At 44.1% G+C, this 10,182-nt stretch overlaps 1 pseudogene; it reads left to right on the top strand.

Annotated features, from left to right (window-relative positions):
* LOC138172097 (solute carrier family 22 member 15-like) overlaps positions 1–10,182 on the top strand; it is a 98,103-nt pseudogene that overhangs the window by 42,725 nt on the left and 45,196 nt on the right.

Genomic DNA, 10,182 nt, shown 5'->3' on the forward strand with positions numbered 1-10,182 from the left:
CCCTGCCCCTCAAGGAGTTCACAGTCTAATGAATGAGACAACATGCAGACAGCAATAAAAAAAAAAATCTGTAAATAGGATAAAATGGAGATAAGCAAGAGAGGGAAGGAGCTACCATTGAGGGGGATCATAGAGGGTGAGACTTTATCTGGGCCTTGAAGCCAGTCAGGGAAACCAGAGGTGGAGGTGAGGATGGAGAGAGTTCCTGGCATGGGATGGTCAATGGAAATTCCCAGAGTGAGGAGATGGAGTGTCCTGGGGGAGGAACAGCAAGGAGGCCCATGTCATTGGAGTGAATCATATGTGGGAATAAACAAGGCATAAGAGACTGGGAAAATGGGGGTGCAGATTATGAAGAGCTGTCGATGCCAAGAAAGAGGATTTTCTATTTGATCCTGGAGGCAGAAGGGAGCCAGTAAAATGTATTGACTAGGGAGTGACATGGTCAGATCTCATTTTAGGAAGATCAACTTGACAGTTGAAGGGAGGCTGTAGAGAGAAGTTTGAAACAAGGAGACCAATGGGCAGGCTATTACTGTAGTCCAGGTGTCAGGTGATAAGGACCTGGACCAGGGCAGTGGCTGTGGAGAGAAGAGTGGCATATCTGAGAGATGTTACAAAGTTAGAAGCAACAATCCTTAGAAACAGATTGAATATGGGAAGTAAGAGACAATGAAGAATCAAGGATGATGCCTAGGTTTGGGGTCTGGATGACCAGGAAGATGGAAGATGACACTCTTGACAGTGATAGGAGAATTAGGAAGAGAAGATAGCTTTGTGGAGAAGAGAATGAGTTCCATTTTGGACAAGTGGAATTTAAGATGTCTATTTGACAAGTTTTAGATGTCTTAGAGGCAGTTGGGAATCCAGATAGAGCCGGATAATTGGTATGGCAACCATTGGCATAGAGATGAAATTGAATCTACAGGAGCTGATGAGATCTCCAAGGGAAACAGTAAAGGAGGAGAGTGTCCAGGACAGAGTAGGGCATATCCACAGTTAGCAGCAAGACCTGGACAAAGATCTAGCAAAGGTGCTTGAGGAGAGGTCGGACAGGTAGGAGGACCTGGAGACAATAGTGTCACGAAGGCCTAAAGAGAGTAACAAGAGGTAGCAAGAGTCATCAACAGTGTCAAAGGTCAAGAGAGACGCAGACTGAGAAAAGAGACCACTGGGAACTTCGGAGAGAGCAGTTTCAGTTGAATGTTGAGAACGCAGAGAGTTAAAAAGAGAGTGAGAGAGGTAGAGATGCTGGTGTAGACAGCCTTCTCAGGGAGTTTAGCCACAAAAGGGAAGAGAGACATCGGATGGAAGTTAAAAGGGATGGATAGAGGTTGGAGAACATGGGCATCCTTCTGGGTAGAGGTAAAGCACCGTCAATGGGAAGAGACTGAAGATTAGGGAGGGAGTAGAGATGATAGAGGGGAATCTGCTCGAGAAGATGAGATGGGAGGGAATGACCTGGGCATGGAGAGGGGTTAACATTGAGGAGGAGAAGCGTAATCTCTTCAGGAGAGACAAAGGTGAAGGAGGAGATAGTGTGAGAAAGCGCCTAAGTGATGTGTGGTAAGGAAAAAAATGTAAGAGGGAGCTCCTGGCAAAGTTCTCATCGGAAGAAATGGTGGGAAGGGTTTGGCCAAGCTGCCATGATGAATGTGATAGGGAAATGATTAGGGGATGATAAAAAATATTGCTTTCCTTCAGTGAGGCCCTAGTTGAGTTGATATAACATAATGTTGTAGTGGACCTGAGCAGCACGGTTCCAGGGTTCTTTCCAGCTTCAGTCTACAGCACTTGAATAGGAATGAAGGCAGGGGATGATGGGAGTAATCCAAGGCTGAGACTGAGCAGGAGAAGATGTTTGATAGAACAAGAGAACAAGGGATTTGAAAAAAGGCAGTGAAGAGCTAAAATGATTCACCAGTGGGTCAAGATGGGGAAGGGAGAAGAGGGTAGCTAGTACAGGGGTGATGACCTAAGAAAGAACTGGAGGGGTGGAAGGATTGGTGGTCACAGTGACAATAAAGAATAGGGCTTGGAGTTGGAGGCAGAAGCTTGTACAGCAAAATGACAAGAGGATGGGTCGGGATCTTCCTTTATGACGGTACGTGCTCTACGTTCCCCTCGGTGAGGGCTGAAGGTCTGAAAATCATTTCCTTTTGGCTTCATTGGGAAAGAACATGTCTTCATTGCCACCCTCCCAGGGTACCTAATAAAGATGCTGCGGCAGTCTCCATTATCAGGCAATAACGATAAGTCCTCATGTCCTCGCCCTGTGTGCAACTGAATCTGGGCCCTTGCTCCTTAGATATTCAAAGTGTTCCTCTGTCCCAGAGGTGGGCATCCAGGAGCACTATTTGTGAGGCAGAATTGCAAAGAGTTGCTCTAGCTGGCCACAAATAAAATAAATTATACATTTATAATAAATAATAAATAAAATAATTTTTTATTACAATTTTATATTATTTCTATTATTTATAATCATAATTATTTTGATTACTCTAGAAGAGACCTTTGACAAGGGGGATATCTGCTCTAAAGTTCCTTGTAATTTCAGAACTTTCTGATGTGGTTTCTTCCACTGGTCCCTTTCCTAGTCTTTTCCCAGGAGACCATGGGTTCAAGGAGATGGTGGAAATGGGGGACCAGTTCTGTATGTAAAGCTCCTTCACCTCTTCCTCCTCTCAGCACTATAGGATCATGGGTTTAGACTGGGAAGGCCCCTCAGAGACCAGTTAGTCCAATCCCTTCATTTGACAAGGATCAGAAAGGTTAAGTGATTCGCCCAAGATCACACAGGTAGTAGAGGCAGAATTTGAACCCAGATCTTCAGACTACAGAGTTCTTTATGCCTTCTCCTCTTCTACTCTGGGAAACTGAGCTAAAAGGCCATCAGTGAATGACTGTTCCTCCAAAGTCACAGGATCACAGTCAGTCAATGAATATTCACTAAGTGCCGCTCACACAGCTAAATGCTGGGAGTATAAAGAGAGACAAAAGATAATCCCTGCCCTCTAGGAGCTTAAAGTTCCAGGAGATGATTTCTGGATCATCTAGGCCAGCACCCTCATCTTACAGATAAGGCAGAGTGGTTAAGTGACTTACTCAAGGCAGGAAGTCACAGAGATGGATCTGAGCTCCAATCCTCTTTTCACCGCCCTAAGAATGTTGCCCCCCACGAGTCAGATCCCCCACTTTACACTGATTTCATTCTTCATCTCACCAGACCTTCAACTTCTGGTGAGCAAACTCCTTTTATTAACATTTTCTTTACAGTGATGGTCTTAGAGAGTCGCCTCGGGCACTAGAAGGTTAAGTGGCTTTGCTAGAATCCCAGAGGGCAGAGGGAGGATTTGAAGCCAGGTTTTCAGTCTCCAAGTCCAGCCATGCCAAACATTTGCCATGATACTTTTCCTACTCGGATACCTTTTCCATATTGGAGGACATCTGAGGGCTTTTTGTTGGTGAATATGCTAGTGTAGGGCTACAAAATGAAGATAGAACAAGACCCCTGCCCTGGAGCTGAGAGGATGGAGGGAAGCACCTGACTCCAGCATCAGAGAGCCTGGCTGCAAAGGCGGCCTCTCGCTTCCTCCCCGTGTGGCCTTGGACTTGAGTTTCCTCCTTGGTCAAGTGAAAGGCTTGGCACAGTGCCTGGCATGCTTAACAAATGCTGATTGATTGGCTAGATGACTCTGAAGTTCCTACTTTTGAGCTCTTATCCCAGGATCACAAAGCTCAGACCCCATAACAACTAAGCCCCCTTTACAAGGCTGAGATAGAGAAGCCTTGTTTATGGAGGGCCCTGGAGTCTTAGCCATGGAAACTTCCCAGGTTACCAGGCAGGGTCCTCTTTGTGTCTTGTTGCTGGGTTTCCAGATCTGGCAGTGACTCTGGATGGCATGGGGGCTCATTTATTTTCCCATGATAGAGCAGAAAGCCGAAGCAGCCTTGAAGATAGGCTTGATTTGGAAACACTGGGACAGACAAGCTATTGCAGTTGCTTAGCATTACCTTGAAATCGGAAATAGCTGCTGATTCCCCTAGCTCTGCAAACCAGCTGGGCCCTCCCCCTGTTCTCCAAGCCTGAAAATGCAGCCATGATGACCTTATAAGCCTATGCCTCTAACTGATTTCTGAAGGAGAAAAGGGAGGCTCTGAGGACAGTGTGTCTGGCTGGAATGAGTTTTCATGGTCTTGTGCCTCTTTTTTTTGGCAGTCTGTTTCCTGAATCACCAAGGTGGCTGCATTCCCAAGGGGCCATGGAAAAAGTTGAGGCCATAATGCACTACATAGCTTGTGATAAAGGAAAAGAGAAGCTGAGGATAAAACTGAAACCACTTGGAGGGTCAGGGAAAATAGAAGCCTCAGCACCTGGTGTCCTCAACCTGGTGACACACCCAGTCCTGTGCTGGCAGACCATGATCCTGATGTATGTTTGGTAAGTGAACAGGAGAGGGCCCTGGGCCCACCTGAGAGAGGCTGGCTTGGTCAGGCTTGGAGAATGGGCCAACCACTTGCCCTTAGAAAGAGGGTTTTCAATAAAAAGTGATCTCATTGGTTGATTGTTTCTGGAAATAAATGATACATTTTTTTTAATCCTATGATTCCATCACTATAGGAAATTCCAAGTATGGAGACTTCCTCCACTGACAAAGTTTAGAAATGCCTCCAGAATTTATATTCTTGGAGAGTTGGATAAAACACTAAGAGATGGTGTGATTGGTCCAAAGGCACACAACTAGCATGTTTCAGAGGCAGGACTTGAACCCGGGTCTCCCTGACTCCAAAGCTATCCTTTTATCCATTACACCACATTGCCTTGGCCTCAGGGAGCATCTGTTCTGTTGCCATCAGACAGCTAGGTTCAGAGAAGAGACTGCTGGCATTGTCCCAGTTTCTCTCACAGAGGGCCATATCTTCTTTTCATACTTTTTATAGTAATCTGCTTTGCTTAGAGATTTTTCACCAGTTCCGTTAGGGATGTGAACAAGCCTACAACCTCTGGCCTCCTTTCAAGGCTATGACTATTTTGAGAGGAGATGTAAGTGAACGCTTGGCCTTGGAGCTTTTGCTCAGTCACTTTGAAGCAGAGGGTTTAGTGGATGAGACACTGGCACCTTATCCAGCATGGATGCCTGGCTAGGTCATGGGCATTGGTGAAAATATACCTCACTCTGAGAAGCCCCCAAGGGCACCATCCAACCAGCCAATTAGCAGGCATTTATTAAGCACTTACAATGTGATGAGCCCTGTGCTTAGGGGGTGGAACCTTTGGACCCCCACACCACCCTTGCTTGGAAAACAGATGAGCTAGAGTGTGTGTGTTTGTCTGTGTCTCTGTGTGTGTCTGTGTGTGTATGTCTGAATGTGTGCCTGTGCGTGTGTGCATGCCTGTGTGTGTGTGCCTGTGTGTGTCTGTGTGTGTTTGTGTGCCTGTGTGTGTGTAACAATTAGCCATGGGGCCTCTTTTAAAGGACAATTGACTTTCACAGATTTTATATATTCAGAGCTAGGGGTCTGGCCTATAAGGGATCCCCAAGGACTCTTAGCCATATAACATCCCTGAGAACATCAGTGTTAAAAAAGGTGGGCTTTGTCAGTAGAGAGTGATGTGGGATTCTTGAACGTGCTGCCCAGTTTGCTTACTCTCGGAGGTTTAGGAATTGCTTTCCTGACAGCAATCCTCTGAGGTAGACTGGCATAGTCAGTCAGTCAGTCAGCATCTAGTAAGCTCCTACTATGGGCCAGGCAGTGAGCTACAAAGAGAGATAAAACAAAAGAAGAAACCACAGCCTCTTCATTCCACGAGCTTATATTACAGTCTAATGGAATATAGAAAATATGAATAACTAGGTACGTAACAAATATGTACCAACCTGATTGGAGGCTATCTGAACAGAGAAGTCCTTAGCGCTGGAGGACTGGGAAAGGCTTCCTGCAGCAGACAGAATTTGAGCTAAGGCTTGAAAGAATCCAGGGGAAAGAAGAGGCGGGGGTGATAGGGGAGAGCATTTCTGGCATGGGACACAGTCAGGGCAAAGGTGTGGAGTTGGACAGCAGCAAAGACGTCAGTGTAGCTGTACTGTAGCGTGTTCAGAGGGGGTCAAGCATGAGAAGACTGGAAAAGTGGCAAGGGGCCAGGTTATGAAGGGCTTTCAAAGCCAAAGAGAAGATTTCTTCTTGAATCCTGGAGATAGTAGGGAGCCAGTACAGCTTATGGAGTAAGGGAGTTAAGTGGCCAGATCTGTGCTTTAGAAAAATCACCATAGTTAAGGGGAAAAAAAAGGATCATTAGTCCCATTTTTTATAGCTGGAAACACACAGATGGGAGTGAAATGACTTGCCCAAGGGCACAGATTATCCATATATCCAAGCTGGGAACTGGAAGGCCCAAGTCTCCTTATGCTGGGACCAAGGTACTCGATGCTCTTCCTTTGGATGTGTCAATAAGGGTCTACTGTGTGCAGGCTCTGAGCCAAGTGCTGACTCACAAATGCCACTTATTCACAGCACACATGAGCTTCCCTTGGGACAAGATTAAAAAGCATCATTAAAAGTACTGTTAAATACAAGGTAATTGTCTACTGATGGCATTAGTCTCAAGTCTATTGGATTCTCTCGGTGTAAATCTCTAAGCAAAGATCAGATATCTAGGGGAAGCTGGTGGCGCAGTGGGCAGAGTTCTGGAACTGGAGCCAGGAAGATCTGAGTTCAAATCCAGCCTCAGACACCTGGGCAAAGTCATATAACCTCAATCTGCTTTAATTCCCTCATTTGTCAAAATAAGGATAATATTATCACTTATCTCTCAAGGTTATTGTGGTGATCAAAATAAAGGATGCTATACAAAGGGCTATATAAGTTAGTTATTGTTATTATCAGGGAATATCATAGAGGGATTCTTGTTCAGCTGTGGGGTGGCCTGCATAGCCTCTGAGTGTCTCCCAACTCACAGGTCCTGGCAATTATTAGCATTTTGTTCTGGAAATGACTTTGGTTAGAGGCTGTTCCTGCTTTTCTGTGTATATATTATTGTCCCCTGTCCCACCTCCCCCTGTCTTCCCACCCCTATAGAACGTAAACTCCTTGAGGGCAGGACCTATTTCATTTTTGTCATTGTCTCTCAGCACCTGGGAGACATAGGGTGTTATATATATAGTTACAAATTTAATCAGTGCTTATTGAATTGAAGTTAAAAGTTCACTAACTAAAGCCAGGGCAGGGGCTAAAATCCACGAGGGAAATAACAATTAACAGGTTCATTAAAACAGGCTTTTGAACCTTTTGTTGGAGGCTCTGAGGTTCCCTGGGCAGAGTAGCCACTAAGTGAATATTTCATTGATTCAACAAGTAGTTTCTTGAATTATGCAGACTATATGAGCTTAAACCTATGAGCTTAAACCAGGTTTTGTTCCTGGATTAAAAGTGCTAATACCAAAAAAAATTTCTTGAGAATGTGTCCTTATTCAACTTGTGCTGCCTATTAGGACAAATGGGGAGGGAACGAATGGAGTTCTGGATTGGGGGTCAAAGGAGGTGGCTTTGAATCCCAGCTCCACCATTTACTACCTATGTGATCTGGAGCAAATCATGTCTTTTCCTTCAGCTTCAGTATCCCTTTTCTGTAAAATATGAAAAGTTCCATTTTATTTCTAAAGCCCGTGATCCCCTGGAATGTCAACACAGTTGTAGAAATCATTATTTTATTTTGTTGAGGCAATTGGGGTTAAGTGACTGCCCCTGGTCATACAGCTAGTAAGTGTCTGAGGTTGGATTTGAACTTGTGTCCTAGCTGGTCCTCAGTTATACAAGTTCCATTGTTCTTTACCAACAAGGAAATCTAATAGACTGTAAGTTCCTTTGTGCTCTGCACAAAGCATGGTGGTGTTGAGTGAATGAATGAATGTGAAGGATGGAGAAAGTTCTGTAGAAGTAAACCCAGAACCCTAATGAAGAGAAGTCAAAGCCATACTGACTATTCTGCTTTTGGCAGGGGTGGGGGGGAAGAGAGAGAGGGAGGAGAAGGAAAGGGAGAAGATGCCCCAAGATGCCAGTTAAGTCCCTCATCTAGTACTTGAGGTCCTCTCCACCCTACACTGCGATTTTCTCTTTATGATATCTAGCTTGAGATCAACTCTTAGAAGTTCCTGACCAACTGTGAATCTTTTCATTTTAAAGTTATTTAGATTTACATTGTTGTTTGTTGCTGTTGTTTTACAATTGTATCCAACTCTTCATGACCCCATTTGGGGCTTTCTTGGCAAAGATACTGGAGTGGTTTACTGTTTCCTTCTCCGGCTCATTTTGCAGATGAGGAAACTGAGGCAAACAGGGTTAAATGACTTACCCAGGGTCCTACAGCTAGTACGTGTCTGAGGCCAGATCCAAACTCAGGTCTTCCAGACTCCAGGCCCAGTGTTCTATCCATTGTGCCACCTAGTTGCCCCTTCACTGGGCATATTAGACATAAAAAGGAAGGTGTGAATTTGATGCTATGAATTAAATTTCAAAGAGCTGTAGGAAATCATTTATCCCATAGGGATAGAGCCAAAGGGCTTCAACTTTTCTTAGGATCAATTTCAGGGGTGGCTAGGTGGTGCAGTAAATAGAGCACCGGCCCTGGAGTCAGGAGGACCTGAGTTCAAATCCAGCCTCAGACACTTAATACAGTTACTAGTCATGTGGCCTTGGGCAAGTCACTTAACCCCAACTGCCCTGCTCTACCCCCTCCAAAGAGCAAAAAAATACAACCAAACAAAAATGACGATTTTACCTGACCAATCTATCTATTCAACACTGTCCCAATCAAACTACCTAAAAAAGCTATCATACTGAGCTAGAAAAAACAATAACACATCCCCTGTGTTTAAGACAGTGCTTGGCACATAGTAAGCATTTTGTAAATGTTCACTCATTCAATCATTCCTCAGTCCTGTAATTCAATAGTTTTCTCAAGACCTATTAAACTATGTAGGAATATTTACCCTCAAACTAGATGATCTACGATGGCTGTGCTTTTTCGTTGTTTTTGGCTGTTGGTACTTTTTTCTGCCCCTCCTTTGCTCCTAGCTGTTATTTCTTACAGTTTTCAAAGTTCCAGCCTCCAGTAGTACCCCCCTGAACTCTCCTAAGTGGCCACTTAGAAAATCCAATAGGATGAGAAGCCATATAACCAAGCATGTTAGATTTGTATTTAAAATAAGAGTCAATAGGCTCTCTTTTCAAAGTACAATGTATGGACTTATTATAGAATTTAGAGCTGCGAGAGACCTTAGAAATCATCTAGTCCTACTCCCTCACTTTGCAGATGAGGAGAAGGAGACTTGGATAAAGGGATGTATGCAGTGAATTGCCCAAAGTCACACGGGTAAGCCAATGGGAGAATCAGGATCTGGAACTGGGTCTTTGTATTCCTAATCCAGCATTCCTTTGTCACACACTGTGTTCCTGGTAGTTTGCGGTATCCATTTTGGGCATCTTAGAGACAGACATCTTTGCTTCCCCTGTGTTTTGCATCTTAGAGACAGACATCTTTGCTTCCCCTGTGTTTTGCAGTTGTGCTTTGAGAGGCTGAGAGATGAGCTCTGGATAAGTAGTGCATTACAGTCCCATTTCTTTGTGCTGTTATTTCATTCTAAGCCCTTATCACTTTCCTCTTACTGCCTGTTCTGTTCAGTGCCTGGAATGCTCAAGCATCACGGTTCTTTGGATACTGGGGGAATCAGGCTAGATTAAAGGGCAGGGGAAAGATGACGACAACTCACATTCTATAGCATTTCAAAGTTTCCAAAGAATTTTCTTCAATAAAACCCTTTCAGGTAGATAGTGTGCTGCTGCTGTTGTTGTTATTAATTATTATCCTTTTGCGGAAACGGGACTGAGTTTCCCAGAGGTTAAGTATGATGTGGCATGGTACTACTACTACTAATAATAATAATAATAACTAGCATTTGTATAGTACTTTAAGGTTTGTAAAATATTTTACAAATTTTATCTCATTTAATTCTCATAATAACCATGTTGGTAGTTGCTGTTATCATCTCCACTTTAACAAAGTCACCCTTTAGAGATGTAGAAACTGAGGCTGAGAGAGGTTAAGTGACTTACCCAGGGTCAGGTGGTTGATAAGTAACTGAGGCAGGATTTGAATTCAGGACTTCCTAATTCTAAGTCCATCAC

The sequence above is a fragment of the Petaurus breviceps genome, unplaced genomic scaffold (genome assembly GCF_028583685.1).
Source record: "Petaurus breviceps papuanus isolate PSGF00001 unplaced genomic scaffold, PetGlider_PUasm1.0 490, whole genome shotgun sequence".
Classification (NCBI taxonomy): Eukaryota; Metazoa; Chordata; class Mammalia; order Diprotodontia; family Petauridae; genus Petaurus; species Petaurus breviceps.